This window comes from Mya arenaria, chromosome 8 (assembly GCF_026914265.1).
Source record: "Mya arenaria isolate MELC-2E11 chromosome 8, ASM2691426v1".
In the NCBI taxonomy this organism is placed as follows: Eukaryota; Metazoa; Mollusca; class Bivalvia; order Myida; family Myidae; genus Mya; species Mya arenaria.
This window is the reverse complement of record NC_069129.1, coordinates 21,656,304-21,676,898: the sequence shown is the minus strand read 5'-3', so window position 1 is coordinate 21,676,898 and position 20,595 is coordinate 21,656,304. Positions and strand designations below refer to the sequence as shown.

At 34.4% G+C, this 20,595-nt stretch overlaps 1 long non-coding RNA gene and 1 pseudogene across 1 annotated transcript; one reads left to right on the top strand and one right to left on the bottom strand.

Annotated features, from left to right (window-relative positions):
- The first annotated feature begins 9,146 nt into the window (after positions 1-9,146).
- Positions 9,147-11,182, top strand: LOC128244056 (putative nuclease HARBI1; annotated as a pseudogene).
- A 419-nt stretch (positions 11,183-11,601) lies between these two features.
- Positions 11,602-12,430, bottom strand: LOC128242876 (uncharacterized). Its single transcript, XR_008262733.1, has 3 exons — positions 12,376-12,430; positions 12,078-12,165; positions 11,602-11,630 (listed from the first exon to the last, which is right to left on the bottom strand). It is a non-coding gene; the product is annotated as an uncharacterized LOC128242876 (long non-coding RNA).
- Between the last annotated feature and the right edge of the window lie 8,165 nt (positions 12,431-20,595).

Below are 20,595 nucleotides of genomic sequence, written 5' to 3'. Positions count from 1 at the left end.
CTCGAGTCTACTGGGGGCTAACACTATTAAGCAAGGCCATAACCTCACACGTGCTCCATTATTCATCAATAATTGCTAACTTAATATTTTGCACATATTTTTGACGGACATTAGTGTTTTCACTTATTATTTTTTTTTTTAAAAATGACCAATGCTACAAAATCAAGTTCACAATGAGGTTGGGAAATATATGTATGCAAAAGCTCAATGAGGATTATTTGAAGCTTTAAGTGAGAATGAGGGTAAGGCAGGTAATATATTAAAGTGTATACATTTAGTTGTATATTTGTCACACGTTCACGCTTAAATACTGAATAAATTGGATTGCTAGTAATGCTACATGATAATACAAGGGATAAGATCAACACTTTTCCGACTGTTGCGCTTTACTCACGCTATGTCTGCTCTAAACTAAGTTATAGTTATGCAATGACAAGTTATATCCGTTGTTATGATTGCAAAATCGTCATAGCGTGAATTGTGCGATATAAAAAACTTATGTTCCGTCCTTGTGCTCGTCTTGATTAATAAAAAATTGATAAGATGCTTAGATATTTGATTAAACTCTATCAAGAAGGCTTAATGCTGATTTTCTTTCAATATCGTCTGTAACAAAACACGGACATAAGATGATTGGCAAAATGATGGTTTCATCTTAAAATGATTGGTAGGGGTTAGATCTACCGTTGTTAGCAAGATGGATTCAGATTTTGCAGATTGATTCTACCTTTACCAGATACGTTTACACGGGTTGTTCTTGAACACTTATATTTTTCCAATAATTAACCGAACACAGCGTATACACAGTTCGTATTAAATATTGTTCACTGCACAAGTTCAGTGGATACTTCTTTGACCATTTTTATTTTTTCTGAAAGAGCAAATCGATATGTCAGACAAATGTTTAAGAAAATGTACCGTTAAATAATACACATTTTTAATCGAATTACTACTGATTTTTCACATTTCTGGTGTGTTTTTTGTGAGCGTACCTTAGAAATTGCAATGCAGGTCATCTGTTCTAAATACAGTTATCTGCAATGTATTTTAAACTAAAACATAATCCACCAATGACTTTGATAACGAATTGTCTTAAGTCAATTTATCATTATATTATGAACCACATGATAATACACAGGGTTGTAATTCTATATCAGGAAAACAAACAAGTGCAATGCTACTTATTGTTCATATTCTTGTTTCAGAATTTGATATTAAAATTATTTCGTAATCAGTTAGATCACTGAATCATGTTAAAGCAACCGCCCTTTATATATAAATTTGCTATAAGAAGTCACCGATCAGATAGGGAACACTTAAATATCGCAATATATCACAATCGCAGGGACATTTTAATATGTCGAACATATTATTAAATGAGTAAACCTCGCTGAGGTTTTATTTCTGGAGACTCTGAAATCAGTATCAACACGCAATGAAATATCCATACAGTAATGATACTTGCCCCACGATCTTAGAAACCGTGGAAGTCAATCCATCAGAAACAATCAGGGCTCATCGTTAAAGTAACTCTTAAATTGCTTTTTTGACATCACTGAAAAGATACATGTTCGAATTCGTCCCATAATTCTATATAGTTCTATTTTATAAGCATACACACATTAGCCAGAAGCGTCATCGACGCAAATTACTTTTTAGCTCTTGACACTTGCTGTATATTTATTTGATAAACTGATAAATATAAGTTTTCACTAGTCACAGCTACATGATCATCCAGGATGCATTCATCAGACACATTTCTCCATGCGTCATTATTCTCGTCAATATTTCAGGTAAATGTTTCAACGTTTAAACACCAAACTTAAGTGTCACTGTGATACATGCTAAAACAATATAACGGGTATAAAAGACGTTTCCTTAATTATATTTTTTTTTGTCACGAGAACAGCTATTTGAAATAGAGCATTGTGTAATAAGAGTAGACTGTTTATGGATAAAATACATCCATAAACAGCCTACTCTTATTCCACAGTGCTCTATATCAAATAGTCATGTTCAACTGTCAGAAGTTTTAATACATTCTCAAACAAGGCATATATTGAATGTACTTAAATATTATTTCCGTTAAGTAAGGTTTTAATCTGACTGAAATAGCACGATCCGCGTCTGTATTCAAGTTAAATGACCCGAATGCTTCCGTTGAAGCCTTGAATATCTATTTTGTCACACGATATCTAATCGAAGGGGAAAGAAAAACCAAGCAATGCTTAGTATTGTCAAAACAGATTGCAATCTCCAACCAAAGAGCGCATGCAAAAACCAGTAACGAGGTTTTCCGTTATTGTTGTGAATGTCCTCTATATTTGCGCAAGGACGTGCAGTAATTTGGAATCACAGTTATCCCGAAAGACTTTATGACAACCTTGCCTTTAGACACAGTTAGAAAGTGTTATTTTATATTTCGATTATTAATAAAATTTCGCTTTATTTGGAATACTAAAATTCAAATTTTTATACAATTATGCATTTAAATAAATGAATTGGCACTTTGTTGCGCGTTACTTATAACCCATTTTTGAAAGGATGATTGACGTTTTCGGCATTGGTCACATGACCGGAAACGTATTTTGTTAACAGGCTGAAAGAAATCTAGTGATGAACGTGTCCACCCTTCACCAAATATATCGTGGTTTCAAACACCAAGGAATAAACGTTCTCATAGCTCTCAAAATAGACACAGGTACCGGTGTTTACTCAGGAAACTGACTCGAAAGCGATTTGTAACAGCCTAAAGTTCACTTAACATTGGAGCTTAAAAAAGTTGTGCCTTTAAAACAGCAAATGCATTATACTACAAGATATCTCATGCATTGCAATGCTATAGTAAAACATTTATGTGGCTTCGATATAGGAAGTATAACATACTTACACAAGTCTTATACACTTCTTTCATTTCATTTAGGAAATTCCTTGTCGAAGTATTTCATGGAAGCTCTACAGCACAATGTAAATAAAAACGTTCTGGCATTACAATATCCAACACAATTTTTTTTACCATGGCCTACTATCGCAACAGGAATGAATGGAACATGTTTTGTATTTAATTAAATGTTGTGTCAGTTAAAATTAAACATTGCATTTAAGATTAATACAAATGTTAAAATTTGACAGCTTTTTGGAGTCATTGTATTTGTTTCATAAGGGTCTACTGAACAAATGCGCGTGAATCATTAGTTGATAAATGCATATCTTCGCCATAGTATTGATTGTTTAAAACAAAACAAATGCGAATAAAGTGTGTAAATATTGCTTTTACGTCTAAATCGAATTATAATTCAATGAAACATCCGTACAAGATATCAATCTAGCTGAATACAGTATTGTATTAAGTCATTTTACAAAACAGATGACGTCGTGCCAGAATATATTTTTCTTTTTATGCAAAAACTTGTATGCAACCTAAATTCAAGGATAAAACCATGTCTGTCAAACTGTATATAGTATTCAAACTAATACGGGCTTAAAGACAAACGCGAAGCGTTTGTCTGTACAAGCCCTCTTACGGTTTGTACGTGTATGCAAGGGACTACTTCTTTTTTGCAGGATTGATAGGCATTAAAAAAATTGGGCACCACTGAACCGTGAAAATGAGAACCAGAACAGCTCGTCATACATTGTTCAAATAAAGCGCGTGCATGCCGGCAAGCAAATTGTACATGTTTAGGGCGGGGTTTGACCTCCGTTAACCAATGAAAATCAATACAGAAATACCCGAGGTACATGAACAATCCACCTTCGGCACTTCCATAAAAGGAGTGGAGAACACATATTATGAATACACGTCTAAAGAGTACTTCTTTTGACCGGAAATTATATTTCATAACTCTGCAATAATAATACAAAACGAACAGGGTTTGTCATAACAATTGGTTTTTACCCCACATCTTAAAAAAATACCGTCTAAACCGGATATATCTAAATAATTAAGATATTAAATGTATTTATGCGCATTTTACGACAGTTGATGTAAACAATGATCATTTATATCAATATCATGATGCAATAACACGGATTTAACGTTGTTTTCACGGTGAGTTGAACTAAGAATTATACTTGTTATTGTAAATTCAATCGTTTTTACCTTGCTGTTTGGACACCATAATGACATAACGTTGGTTTTTACGTAATGAACAAGCTAAGTTGATGCAATCGATATCCACATCATCAATCGATATGACCTTCAAGTCATAATTTATGACTAATCACTATAGTTGCCAAACTAACTGTTAACTGTGCGATTGTATACTTCGTTTATTGTATTGTAAAATTAAAGTATTCAATAAAAATGTTGAAACTTAAGTAGTGAAAACTAAATCTAAAAAAACATTCGTTTTTCATTGAAAATCATTGTGCATGATTATGGTAAACCTGAGAAGAAAAGTGAGCCTGGTGTAGGGCTCAGACTCACGATCACAGGAATACTAGCAAGGCGCTCTTGCCAACTGAGATAAACGGGCAGCTGGCACACAGACTAGACTCGTCCGTCCATTAAAGGGGCTGTCTCACAGATGATAAAGTAGTGAAAAAAGGAAATTGTCGAAATATATCATAAATTTGGCATCGATCTGTGACACAGTCCCTTTAACCATTTAGGCCGACATGTAGGCACTCCTGCTCTTTTACTGCTGCCACGATTGTGGGTAACCTGAGTGTAATTATGCCCAGTTTAAAAATTAAAAATGTTTATTGAATTAAATTTTTGTCATTGCGGAGTGAGGCAGATAACTCGCGAATACTTTAAGCGATAAAGATGTATGAATGCAATTACAGAAAAAACACTTCAGCACAAACAATGAAATCAAATGTTTAGTAATTCATAATTTGATTTACAGGGGAGGGTTTGGGAGGGGAAACCGGACAATGTTAATAATACCTTTTTTCTCCTTTCATATAATCAGAAAACCTTCATCAGTTCAGCACAAAAACAGTGGCGGTTTTTGCAATATTTTTCAGAAGTTTTTAACAATTGCTTGTAGATCAGTGATTTTTCTTCATCCAGTGTGCAATTTACTCTTCCTAACAGCTGTTTCGACTTGAGATAGAATATGGTCGAGCAATATTTTCTTTTCAATTTGTTCTTAAAACACAGTCTATATGAATTACTTAAAAAGGGATATTGTTTATGTAAAATTAACAAGACATTTACAATGCCAGCTCTAATATAGTAAAGCATAGGCATAGCAAAATTAAAAACATTTTTATTATAATTATATGCTTTGTGGTGATTTATAGACATTTATAAACCATAAAAACAATCTTTCACTGTTTCAAACATATTGAGATAATTTTTAGTGTTTGAAATTGCAGCCAGCTCTCAAATAAATATTGAATCCCATCAATTTAAACTGGTAGGCCAGAGATGTGTTAATTGAGTATGTTGTATATACTATAAGGGTGTCAATGATTGTATGGTGTAGGTGTTGTGTTATTTTCCTTTCTTATTTTAAACAGACCCGGGAGGAAATGATGATGAACCAGCAAGACAGCCCGCCTGCCAGCCCGCCGAGCTGTACTTGGTGTATGCCAACATGCCGACATGCTAAAATTTGTTAGCACTTCAAGATCATATAATGGAAAATTGTATCCAAACTGAAGTATAAAGTGAGTTAAAGTTTGGTCATATAAGCCCATTGATACTGTTTGTTCCATTCATAAATGAATTTCTTTCATGTTGTTTGTCAATCATTTCTGGTGCGGCTTTGATAATAATATTATTTTCTAATGAAATTGCTGACTTGTAGTAGTCTTTGGTCTGTATTGTGCATCTATTCGCACATTTTATTGCTCTTTTAAGCAAACATTACATTAATTGCAAATTCTATAAGCAATTAATCAAAACTACACATTTGATGCAGAATGATGTTTTATTTTTGCACCAGTCAATTGTAACCCAGGTCCGGGGAATAGCCGGGACTTTGACTTTCAGTCCAGCCAACCCGGGGTAAAATCCCCGCTCTGCGGGGACGAACCGATGGTTAAACCCCGGCCAAATGCCCCCGCACCTCCGCTAAATTTGGCGCTATGGCAAAACCACCTCGGTCACCAGTTAAAACACGGCCCTTTTCCCCGGTAAACCCCCGGACCGGGGTGGGGGGGGGGGGCGTGGGTACAATTGAGTGAAGCATTAGTGTGCATATGATTTCCAGCTTATGGACAAGAAAACATCTACTTCAACTTCAACAATCACAGCAACACAATGAGATCCCTATTTTAAAGAAATAATGCCACCTTTCATTAATTAATTAATCAATTCTATCAATCATTCATATATATTCATTAATTCATTCATTTATTCAGTTTATACATTGAAAAACTTGACATTTCTCATTAGGCAAAATAAATAAAAAAGTGAGCCGCTTTCATAAAGATTAGAGCCTTTTCCCTTCATGTATTAAAAAACAACCTTAATACATTATAAATAAATGTCTTAAAAACCATAATTTATTGCTTATTTTAATAGCCAGCCTGGTTGCTGTAGCCACAGAGGAATTTTCAAGGACAAGAACCAGTGCTGGTCAAAATGTGGTCTCGTGTGGTTTTCCATACCGGCTCTCGGCAAGGATTTCTAAAGAAAGGAATACCGTCTCCAAGTGAGAAGAAATTATAAGCATGTCTGGTTTTAATGCTTTCAATATGCATCTGAGTACACAATAAGATGAGATTAACCTTTGAGTTGTTAAAAACTGATTGCAAAATGTCCAAAAGACTATATATTTCATAAAATTTGTCCTGAAAATCCTTGAATTCATTAACTTTTCTGCATATTTATCACATTTATGACTACATTAAAGGTTGTGTATGCCTCAAATGAGTATTTATAGGCCTTTTCAAACTTTAACAGTAGTGGCAGATCTGCAATCTGAATCCAGGAGATGGAGCTCGGAATCCAATATTTCAGAAGAATGAAGATGTTAGTCAACTCTGTAGTACTTGTTTGTGTGTAAATGATTCCAAGAGTGAGATTTATAGCAAATAAGCAACTTAAAGACAATGGTGAAGTGCTGTACTCTGAATTGAATGCCAAATCTAGCCTTCAAAACAGATACTTAAAGTAAAAAATATTTAAAAATGAGCATCATAATGCTATCTCTGCATTTTCTACATCATGTAGCCACCTCAATAATGAAAACACAAGCAGTTGTCATGAATCTTTCAGTTTTGGTGGGGGGTTTTCCATTTCCTTTGTTGCGCCATTTGTCCCAGAAGCAAACAATTTGACATATAGTGATGTTTAGACCGTCTATAAACACATGATCACTAAATTTCTTTTGTTAAACTGAACAGTTCTGTTACCTTTGTATATAAGTGGACCGGAAAAGCAAAATTTTGACAAGTTGAAGAATTTCAGTTTGGCTCTATGTCATTTTTTTGTATAAAACACTAAGCCGATGGATTTTGCTTAGAAAAAAATCTTAAAAGAGTAGGCAGGCCATTTTTGTGGTCTGTTCTATAGACACTATTTAAAGCTACAAGGAAAACTTTACTTTGTATAATTATTCCAATGCATAAGGAAAAAATGGCTCTTTAAAGGTTTGCGGCTTACCATTTGAGGGAAATGGCTGTTTCCGCATTTTTATGAAAATACCACAGGTGCTAATACTATCTCATTCATTTAGTGTTTAATATATCATTGCCAAACGTTCAGTATGTGTTGCAAATAGCCTTAAGTTGAACTATAGGAGTTTTGAAGTCTGTTTCTGAAAAAATGTTGCTTAAATAGGCTCAAGACCACAGTTATCTGCCCCCGTTGACCAAGATCCGGATGTGAATACAGAAAAATGAATGCTTGTGTTCAAGTATCAATATTTTATTAAAGTTGAATGAAAGAGAAGAAACAGGTGGCCTTTTTGCATAGAACTTAACATAATTTGACTCTGTATTGCAAAAACTGATAGTTTTCAGTGTAAAAATTGGAAAAATCATTGCCTGTGGAACTTTGTAAATTGGTTGTTTGTAGCCTTATTCCGTCTTGACCTCATGGTCATGTCTTACTACTCAATTTTGTGAGAAAACGCAGCCCTATGTTTTCTTGTTATTGAATTTTGTGTCTTGGATTGTTCTACAGCAGCCAGTTACTTGTTTTTCAATTGGGACTGTTTTAAGTAAGAAGCCAAGGTTAGTGTCTAAATGAAACATATATTAAAAATAACTGTGGTCTCACGCCACATAGCATGCGCTTCTAAAAATAGGCATTTTTTGGTTTCCCCAAGTCTGAGGTGGTAAGCGCTTATTAAAATGTATTGTGAATCTGGTTACACCCGGTGTTTGCCTTATTTCTAAACGACATTTGCAACAAAATGACAGCTACTAAATGTGAATAAACAATAATTACAGAATAAATTGATTAAACTTGAAAGTTGTGTTATGGTAAAAATCTCATATATGTATATAAATGTAAGTTACAAGTAATTATGTAACTGGGTTCGGTATATTGCATGGCTTCCAGTGTGACAGTACATATTGTCAACATTCGGGTAATTATTTATATAATGACATATTTTGGGATATTACTCAGGACAAAAACATTGTACATATATGCTTAAAAAGACTTTATATCAAAGTAATAGCACTGTTTTTGTCATAGTTTAGGGATAGAGTTTCTATCCTATTTTTATCAGAAATTAAACAGCTTTTTATGTAATTTATTTTCTGACATGTGTGATACCTGTTTTGTTTTTTTCAATTTGTTGTGATTTCTGATGTTAAAGCTGCACTCTCACAGATTGAACGTTTTTATTTTTTGTCTTCGAACGAACAAGTTTTTGCGTAAATATCTGCAAACCAATGATAAAAGACTTCTGACAAAAGATCAGATCACAGCTTTTCATATTTCCGTCCCAAAACGATATTTATGCATTTTTATTAAGCCGTTAGTAACGGTTTAAGCCGTAAAACATTAAATTTGGAATGGAAATATGAAAATCTGCGATCTGGGGCCGGTTGCTCAAAACCTCCGTTAGGCTTAACGGACCGTTAAACAGCTAACGGTCCGTTAAATTTCAACATGGCGTTAATTTTCTGTTGCTCAAAGAAATGTTAAGTTTTAACGATGAAGTTAACGGTGAAACTGACCGTTAAAGTTAATTGAGATAAGAACCTCGATTAAAGTTAACGGCAGATTTATCATGGCAGGTATATTTTTACCAAATATAAGGAAACAGCGTCAGTATAGACATACTCCTCATGTTCAGCATCTTGATGATGGGGAAATGCATGAGAGGTATCGTTTCACAAATGATGGCGTAGCATTTTTGGAGGATATCTTGAATGATGACATAAAAAGAGACACTCACCGGGACAGGGCCCTCAGTGTGCAACAGATGGTTCTTATAACTCTTCGGTTCGCCGCCATAGGGGCGTTTTTCAATGTTGTAGGACACAGCATGGGTTACCACAAATCAACAGTTTCTCGTGTGGTAACCCACGTGACAGAGATTATTTGCAAAATCATGAAACGATTCATTGTATGGCCTTCCGACGAAGAGAGGAATAGAGTGATTTTTCACATCGGCAGGCTTCCCTCACGTAGTGGGGTGCGTTGACGGGACACACATCCGTATCCAGGCCCCTTCTGTTGATGAGCCAGCTTATGTCAACCGAAAAGGCTATCATAGTATCAACATGCAGGCAGTTTGCGATCATGAAGGTAAAACATGATTGAAATTTCACCAGAAACATTCTAAAGATCCTTTTCTTGTAAACGCTTTATCAAATAATTTTGACAACTCGTCTTAGACCGAAACGGTCATAAAATCTGAAATTCACCCCAATTATCAATCAATAATGGGCACATTCGGTTTGGTCGGAATGTGACAATTATTATAGAAAATTTTACAAATGGTCCACCTAAATGTTTTTCATTTAACTTAATACAGTTTGCCACTCTAACCTAACCATACGCAGGGATGGCTCCAGGATTTGATGATTGAGGGGTTTTAGTTGGGACATACAGCTCTTAGTGCTCCCTCTCTCCCCCGACATCGACACAAATAAACTTTACATTTGTGATTGTACATTAAACTACATTAAGGAACCGTCCCTGATGATATGGGCTGGAGGCCTTCATGCAAAAAATGTTTGAATTGAATTGATGATAAAAAAGGCGAATGTTGTTTATAATCATGTCATAAAATTGTAAGACTGAACGTGCTATTAAGCTTATTGGTAAATAACTAAATCATTATTTTCCCAGGATTGTTCACAAGTGTCAACGCCAGTTGGCCGGGCTCGTGCCATGATGCACACATGTTCATGACATCAGGGCTGTGCAACAGGCTACAACGAGACAATCTATGTCTTGAAGATAGGGTGCTGCTTGGAGATAGTGGGTAAGTAGCACATACAAAGCATGATGTCATCAGATGAAATTCGTAGCTGAACCGTGGTCTAGTTGTTAATTATAAACACTTCACTTTCAATCAAGGGGTCGCATGTTTTTATTCCCTGTCGCATCACTAAACGTACTAATCGCCTCGCGGGAGGGACGTTAAATGGGGGTCAGTGCCATACACTGATGCACGTTAAAGAACCAGGATAGCTCAAACCAGGGTTACATTCTGTCTGTGCACATCATGCTCCAATAATTGAAATGACTAATATTCATAAGGGAGCAATCGCTGAATGAGCAAGGCCCGAGGGCGAGTATAAACAATCTTACACACACCCTTATGATTACAAGACTGTAACATTAAGACGTTGTTGTTTTTTTGTCAATTTTATTATTGATATTGTTTTTATTCCCCGCCCCAGGTATCCTTTACGGCCATTCCTCATGACGCCGTTTATGAACGCTGGCACTCCTGCCAAGGAGAGGTACCAGCTAGCCCATACTAGAACCCGGGTTTGCATAGAAAGGGCCTTTGGTAGGCTCAAGCGGCGCATCCACGTGCTGCACAGTGAGGTACTTTCTTGCATATGTTTTTTTGAATACTCGGACTAAGTTTATTCAGTCTATAGTTTAAGTGCATAAACCGACTGCTTTCATTTTTAACTTTACTGTTCGCCTTTCTGATATGTGATGATATTAAAAACTTTGCTATGATTACTATTTATTTATTTTTTATTTCAGATCAGACTAAGTCCAGACAAGGCCTGTCGCATAGCTACAGCCTGTGCAATTCTACATAATGTAGCAGTCATGTTTAATATGCCAGGTAGATGATGTAGATGTCATACAAAACATTGATAATAATGTGCAGGATGATGTTGGTACTGGAACAGCGACACGGGATTTTATTGTTAACAGTTACTTTTAATCATCATCATCATTATCATCATCATCATCATCATGCTCACATCATCATGTTCAGATAATCATCATCATCATCATCATCATCATCATGCTCACATCATCAAGTTTACATCATCATCATAATCATCATCATCATCATCATCATCATCATCATCATCATCATCATCATGCTGTAATAAAGAATAGCTTAAACTGTTTGGTTTGTTCGTTTTCATTTTTACATATCTATTTACAATACAATACAATTAAATTTCATTTAATTGAAAAATTGGCTTTTTATGAAGGAGTCAACGTCCTCGTTGTCCATACGCCTCTCATATTTCTCTTGTACCCGTTGCTGTGTCTCAACCAGCTTTTGCTGAAAAAGATTATTATCATTAATTAAATTATAATAATAATAATAATGATAATAATAACATTAATTATAATTATGATAATAATAATAATAATAATAATAATAATAATAATAATAATAATAATAATAATAATAATAATAATAATAATAATGCTACTGATACTGATACTACTAATACTACTTTACCTACTGCTACTGCTGATGATGGAACTACTCCTGCTGCTGTTACTGCTTCTGATGCTACTACTTCTACTACTGCTACTGCTGCTGCTGCTACTGCTGCTGTTTTTGCTACTACAACGTCTACTACTACTGCTACCACTAGTACTATAACTAGTACTACTACAATTCCAGTTCTAATTCTATTACTTTCAATAATAATAATTAGCTGCAACAATCACGAAAACAATAAAAATAATAGGAAATTGATTTTATAAATGATGTTTATACCTTCTTCTCTGACAATGCCACCTGAGATTTGAAGAAACGAATTTGCCACTCGGCAACCTCCTCGCTTAGGGGTTTCTTCCGCTTTGGTCTGCACACATAAGATCAGAGAATGCAATTATCAAGACAAGGTTAAGTTGAAACTGTTAAATGGATATTCTAGAAGCTGCCGTAAACTTGGTTCGTATATGCATTCCATATCAAGACAAAAGCCGGTTTACACTTTGACAGTTACACGTTAGTAAATATATTATTTTGTGTAGATAACAAATAACCATATTACTGAAAATGATAAACTAACACAGAAGCTCTCCCTGCAAACGTTGCCCGTAAGCTCGAGGTGCAGGGGTCCTATTTCACTTCAGTTGGGCATGTTGGCTCGAGATCAGAGGGCTCCTCTCCCTCCTGTGGGACCACTGATGGGATGTTAGCAATATAGCTCAAACCATCTGTAATTAAAAATAATAAGTTGACGTTTATTTCAAGATAAAGGAACAACACAACAACATTGTATATTGAAGAAATCATATAACTTCTTTCATAATAAGTTTCTAACAATCTGTATTTAAGAACAAAGAATTAAAGTACGTTTTGACTTCTTTCAAAATTTACCAACAAGAAAGACAGAAAAGTCAATTGACATTAAATGACTATTGATTTATCATGCCATTAAAATGCTTTTGAAAGTCGACTAAATTTATAATATATATACACTTGTAACTAAGTTGTACGTATATAACGATTGTACATGACAAAATCTAGTTTCCAATTAAATTAAGTAACAATGTAATTGAATTCCAATTGATATTGTGTCACTTTGCAACAGCTGGTAAAGGGAGGTCACTGCGTCGCAATTCAATTCTTGGTGATATTTATTCTTGGGAGTTAAATGCTTGATCTTGCCATGTGATCGTGTTTCTATAAAACTGACAAAAAATGGTGATTACTGTGGATGTTTCGACAATTGAATGGAATAACAGGTACATGTTAATGTTTATGCTTATGTTTAAGCAGCTTTGAAGAGTAAAATTTCACTAATTCGTCAGTGCTTTTCAGTAATAATACATTTCTATTAATAGCAACATGATGTACGTTTATTTTTAGAACATTGGGTTTTCCATATAGCAGTATTTATTTAGTAATCGTACATTATTCAAACACATACACTGCAAAAGTTCAAACCATTTTCGTCAGTGGCCGTCCCTCCTGTTATGCCGCTGAAGCTTGTATTTCCATGAACAGAGACAATCCTCTGAGATTGCTCCGATGCAACCTTTAGATTTGCCAAGCTCCTACCACTCTCGCGTCTTTGCAGCTTTTCACTGTAATTTTTAAGAAAATTTTATTATTCCATGACCAATAACTTTACTTACATTTTAGTAATAAACAAATTCTAATGATTTTGTGTGCTGTGAAAATCTTCAAATGAAAGCAACATAACAAACCAGTGAAATGATCAACATCACAATATCTTATTTTTTTAAAGATGACATTTGGTATTATTTATTATTTTGCAGTATTATATATATCTAAGAATTAAACAAATATTTTCACCTTGTCACCTCTTCCTTTGAAATTCTTTTTATATTCTGCCATTTGTTTGATACTTCTTCTGCAGATCTTATGGCGAAGCCCAAAGAGGAAATTATTCCAGCGATTCGGTGCCATTCATCTTTTTTCTGATTTGTAATCTTGTTACTGAAGCTAGAGCTAAGTAGCTCTTTAGTTTCTTCTACACTCATAAGTTCCTCTAACATCAAAACTTCATTTTTATTAAAGTTTGTTTTTCTCTTTTTTTTTGCAGAAGACAAGTCAGCCATCTTGGAAGGAGAATGATGGATTATGGGACAGGAAGTAGAAATTTAACAGCCTGTTAAGGATTTAACACTGGCGTTATGGACTTAACGCTGACGTAATTTAACGGCAGCGTTAAGTCTCTTTAAGCAACAGGATTTTAACGGAGCGTTATCTTAAGGATTTAACGGACTATTAAGGTAACGTAGCGTTATATTTAACAGAGGTTTTGAGCAACCGGCCCCAGATCTTTTCTCAGCAGTATTTCATCACTGGTAAGCAGATGTTTACACAAAAAATACTAATTCCAAGACAAATTTTTAAAAAAAAGTTGTCAAAACAGTAAATATGTGAGAGTGCAGCTTTAAGTAACAGCAACACTTTTACTGCATTTTGATATTTTCCTCCATAATCAAATGTGTGCAGAAATGACAACCTCATATAAGTGGATTTTTCTTTATTTTATATTAATGCTTTAAAGGAAAACAATCAAAAGCAAAACGTACTTGCTTTAGTTCATGTACAAGCAGGAAAGTTATTAACAACTTCTAAACTTGACAATCATGTACATTACACTGCTTAATTAAGACCGTGTAGTAGTAACTTTCAATCCATTATTTTACAATAGATTATCAATTATTCTTAGTATAAGCCTTAAATATATTTTAGCATTAACTTATTCATTCACTTATGTTGCCCACATTCAAATGATAAAACATTTGAAACTTGTAAGGCTCACTTTTGTTTTCATTTTCAATTAAAAAAAATCATACATTTTTTCTTTTACTTTTTTATATATTTATATTCTAATAACAGACTTATTCTACAATTATACTATAAACGAAACACTTATGTGATGGAAATATATTGCAGATATTGAAATGTGCTTTAAAAAATATACTAGTTACTAGTTTTTGAAAATGGAAGTAAACCCCTTAAATCTTTTGGTTTGCAAAAATGAAGCTTTAATAAAAGTTGAGTAATGTTCTTATGTTTGACCCTTCCCTCAATGGGCAATTTATTGCATTCATATCTTTTATAAAAAACTTCCTTAACTTTCATTTTATTTGTATTTTTTTCTGTGTAAACAATATAGTTTTTTTTCAAATGTGATAATGCTTTTGACATGTGATATCAAAAATTATTGTAGTATTTACTGTTAGTCAGGGATTATACTCATGCATTTGGTCAAGGGAATGTTTTACTGATGTTGCAGTTAAATCAACATATCTTATGAAATGGATAGTGTTGAAGTTAAATCTTCAAATATGAGTATTGAATATTATTGTTACAATAATATATACTCATCTTTTACTCTTTTTTTAAAAATGTCTTCAGTATCAGCTGAATGCTCATGTTTTATCCTCATTATAATTATATGCTACCTAGTTCTTGTTTATAATAATTGATAATTTGTCTACTGTAACATAACTGAATGCATTTCACATTACAAATTTACAATGGCCATGTTCATATTAATCTTAGATTTTATAGCTTTAGTTTATAAATGTATATAAATGTATGTAGATAGTGTTTCTATGTAAATTAAGGACTCATAAATAAACTGTGAAATACTTACTCCTTGCTTTATGGAAGGTGTGAAAACCCAATACTTATAAGGATTTACATCTGGTAATAGGAACCATTTCCTTCACACTACTTAGCCGATTTCTTTCACTATGGTCTTAATTATGCACCAGTCAATTGTAACCACGCCCCCCTCCCCCAGGTCCGGTTGTATACCGGGAAATGGGCCGTGTTTTTACCTTTCGGGTGGCCCCGGAGTGCCGGGTGAATGCGGTGTTTTTGTCTTCGTTTTAAATATAGCGGGGAATGGGCCTTACCTAGGGTCCCTGGGGTACGGGGGCATTTGGCGGGGATTTTACCATCTGTTCGTACCCGCAGGGAGGGGATTTTAGCCGGGGTTGGCTGGACCGAAATTCAACCTCCACGCTATTCTTGGGACTTCGGGAGCCGTGGTTACAACTGACTGGTGTATTACTAATCAAAATACTAAGAGACCATGCAAAGTACGGTGTGTATATACCACGTTATAAATTACGTTATATATGCTTCGTCGGAAGGCAAAATTGCTTAAATGAAGACTTAAATCAAAGATAACTTTTCATTTACAACACCATTTGAAATGAAACAAAGGGAAGTCTATGCCGCTTAAAGAGCCCCGCATTTGTTTTATTTTCGAAATTTGATGAGGTCATTAATTTTATCAAACACTCCGACAAACCTGTTTCCAAAATAATGTTTTGACAGTGCTCCGTCAGAGCATTTTTGTTGTGAAAAGGTTTGTCGAAGTGTTTTAAGAAACTAAACTCGCAATCAAACTTTGGTTAAAGACCGAAGGTAGGGCTCCGTAATCGGCGTAGACTGCACTATGTTTCATTTACAATGGTGAAGAAATAGTAAAGTTATCTTTGTTTAAAGTATTTATTTCAAATCAAAATATTGCCTTCCGACATAGCATTTATGACGCAATTTATCACGTGGTATACACACACTGAAAGTATGGACTGTACTGGACTGTAGACCCGATATCAAAATAATTATACAGCTGAAAAGCACATTAAAAAAAGCCTCTTCATCCTTGCCATATGAATATTCATAAATTAAGGCTCTGTGCTTAACTTGAAAGAACATGTACTGAAAAGTTTGCGACTTGTTTATATAAAACAGCGTGTTGTTCTTGATGGCCCGAGAGGCCAAAAATGCCGGCCGCGATGTATTGTACAACATGTGTTTCATAAAAAGAAGTACGATTCCGGCAATAACACTTCAAGCCCGTAGAGACAGCGCCTTAGTTCATATAATTATATAGAAATATATACATCATTTCTCTGATTTATATCATGAGTATGAATTGTATTTATGGAAACGCATGCTCCTCAGTTCAAAAAATTAAAACATGTAATTTGATGAATTAACGAGCCAGGTGGACATTTGGTCTGTCTGACGAAACGGTAATAATACTACAAGTTAAAACAAGTTTTTGGGCCTTCAGATGAAACTTTCCCTTTTTTATCATTGAACGATGTCCTGTTCTTTAATGGTAATCTATATCCGCTTTTATGATTGAAGGATCAATAATGCATGAATCTTGCAATACGACAATAACAACGTAAGTCTCTAAAATTCTGCATTCCTTTGACCTCACGTAACGGAATATATGAAGTAATTTTCAGTTATCCCATTTGCGTTACAAAGCTATATAAATATCACATTTAACGTTTCCTTGTCAGTGTTTTAAGACTATAAACGAGTTGCCATACCTGATTTTAGTTAAGTTTAGTTAAAATCAGCATTTTTTGTGAACGAGCCCCTCAATGCTGGGCGCATCAATTCGAGGTTCCGGTGTTTCGTTGAAATGGATTTGACTTAATATTCAAACAATAATTTGTAAACGTAGTGGATGGAGGAAACAGATGTCTCATAGTGCTCCCAATGGTTATTATTGGCTACATAAATATATATTCTTTTGGAATTAATAGTCCAAATGCTCGAAGTTTACTAACTAATTGTCAACGTTTTACTTAACGTTATTCGTGTACTTGTGCATGAGTATGTCTTTTGTAAAAGTAAATTGAAAAGCGGTTGTCCTGATAGCGAACATGTTAGAGCGCCAAAACAACAGCCATATCGCGGCCTAGGCGCAACTGAGTTTGGTAGGTGGTCACTAGTCCGGAGATGTCGGCCTACCTTGGGTACTCCGGTTCTGCCAAAGCATGACATCACAATATCAGGTAACATCGTGCAAACAAAAGTAGTAATAAGTGTTATCTTGTAATGACTTGTTTAACAGTCTTTGAAAATAAGTCAAAATTTAAATATATTACTATGACTATTTTATTCTACCAATGAAACAGTTAATTGTGGTAAACTTCCTTATCAAGACCACTTCTTAGATAGTTCGTACTGTATTTTATATTTCTACTCATATATGTGCTTATCATCAGTAGAATTAAATAATTTTATTTTCTTCATATTCTCTCATAGCACCGGAAGGCAAACAAGCGACAAAAGAAAGATAATTGAGACAAAAGCAATCTTGGGTAAAATGTCATTTTATAGAATAAAAGTAATCATGATGAAATGCTTACAAAGGGCATAGTTGTATTTATATAATTTCTACAATTGATTTAAACAATTTCCATGGGTCCGTTTTTATTCGGGAGAATTTATTTGTGTACTGAACATGTAAGAAGATTGCATGATAGTTTATGGAATACTAGGTAAATGCATTTGTCATAGAGGTACATATGACAATATATATATATATATATATACAAAAAGGGAACAGTGCATCGTGTTAACCCTCGCCAAACACTGTCGACATCAGCTTTCAATGCCACTGTTTCCCTCCATCAAAGCAATAATATATTCGTTTTAATATCGGGAACAAACGATAAGTTACTTTTAATGTTAGAACAGAAAAGGTATAAAGGGATGGCGTATGATGGTGTTTGCACTGCAGTGTAAGAAATGGATTAGACATCTGTTGCAAAGGGTTTTAAATGTTTAAACTGTTGTTTTGTTGCATTAGAGTTGCAATGTTGTTACATGGAGTAGAGACATAGCAGTTTAGATTGAGGCTGACCCAAGAACAGATTTGATGAACAGTTATAGAACACTTTCAACAAATAAAGTGACATCTTAGAACACAGACAAAAACTCATTACCAAGGGTCATTACTTGGCATCTGCTAGCCTTTTCGAATAACCACGAATATTAGTGATTACTTTAGGTCCAGTGGTCTGAAGAAAGGCTGATCTTCGAATCCGGCGCGATCAAGATCCGACATGAAATACCTGGTCTACGTTGTTGGGACCCCGGCAATGTCTAAAATATCAGATATCATAACAACGATATTTTACCCAATAGGGCGTTACTTATCATGTACTGTAGCTTGGAACGACGTTATGCAAAGACCTTTGTTACAAAGAGCGCATTTCAGGATAGTACTAACATGACGGAAAAGAGCAAGTTTGATCTCTTTGGCGCTCGTTCTAACCACCTATTTGGAATGTTTGTTCGATCCTGATCGCAATATCCATCCTGACGGCACGAGCGGAAGCTATAAGCGAGGCGTTCTGGCTCGTATAAAGTTTATCGTTATATTGACGTCAAATAGATTCCTTACACAGAGTTGTTGTTTTAAAATGATTTACTTCCTGTTTTATGATAGTCAAACGCTCTTTTTGAATTGTTAAAATTCAGTATTTAGTATACAATAAAAAAGATTGGCGCGTTATTTCGTGTGACTCATCTTGTAAGTTGGATGACAGACGGAAGTTTTCGGCACGACTATTTTAAATGGTAACGCCTTTCCGATGTGTAAAATGTATAATCATGGGCAGAATCTGAGCTCAAATAGAATAAAATTCCAAAAGTAGCTGTTTATTCATAATAACTATAGTTTATCACATGTAAACATGTTGGACATATAATCTACCAGTTGCATCATTACCGACCGCAAAATTATGTTTTATTCACGTCCCTCAGATTTTCACGGTCACGCAGTGCTGAAAGGGTCAACAAATAAAATCAATAAGACTACAGTATAATTGTGAATTATATGAATATGAACGTTTCTAACTGATAAAGTATTTTAAAAGCGTTTCATGAAATATAATATGCAGGATAGTGAATAAAACTTTATTAGCATTCTTACCTTATGTGAATGTTATGGAATACAATCTTGTCTAAATTGTATTTGTTATTATTGACATTTGTTTTTTAATTCAAAATGCTGGACTCAGAACAGGTAAGAATAACATACATGACAGGTAAACACAGTGTTGATAGTTTTGTTAAATGTAGAAGGGTATTTTCTGGATGGCTTTTTCATTGTTATTTATTTTGAAAATAATTTTCAATTTGATGTTTATAAAGGCCTATTATTTTTATTGAAATCTAAAGCATCCCATGTTCTTCATTGAATTATTCGGAATAACATACTCAATTGTCTGTAATTGGCTGTTGCCTGGCAGTTTCGTCAGTTCTCCCCGCTTGTTTTTTTAGCTTTTTTATTTTTTATAAAAATCATATTGTCTATCACAGGGGAACTTGCTGACACAAAACCATTCATTCAAACCTCAGTTGTTACTATGTCACTGCAGTTTTTAAGATTTTAGAATACTATAATGACACCTGTTTATTTATTACTTAAATGATTGTATGATATGAAAAGAATAAGAATTGTTTTAAGAAAAACTATTTTTCAGCCATTGAGCGGTTGATGCCTATGAATATCAAACTTCAGATCTTATTGTAAGTATGGGACGTGCTTTTTACGAAGATTTTCTGTAAAGAGAGATAAAGAAAGACAATCAAATGATGGATTTTCAACGTTGTATAAACATTAATGCCCTTTTCGAAAACAGTGAACCAAAAGCCGAATTACGAAACAGCTTGTATATGACTATTGCATAACAGGAGAGCATCCCTTAGCCGTTACAAATTGATACCATTATTGGGTTATACCTCGAGTCGATCGTGATTTTTTATAATCATGCAGCTGTCATCAAAATTAAGTTAAAGTATATTAAGTATGAACTAGATAAGGGTATATACCGCCAAGGCATATGTGTAACGCTGAGGGTCCGCTAACGTTGATGGCTAGCACGGGAATATTCACACGTTATATACAGAACTGTTCCTTGAGTTTCAATTGTATTAATATGAAACGGAAAAGAAGGTTAAGAAAACATGTAAT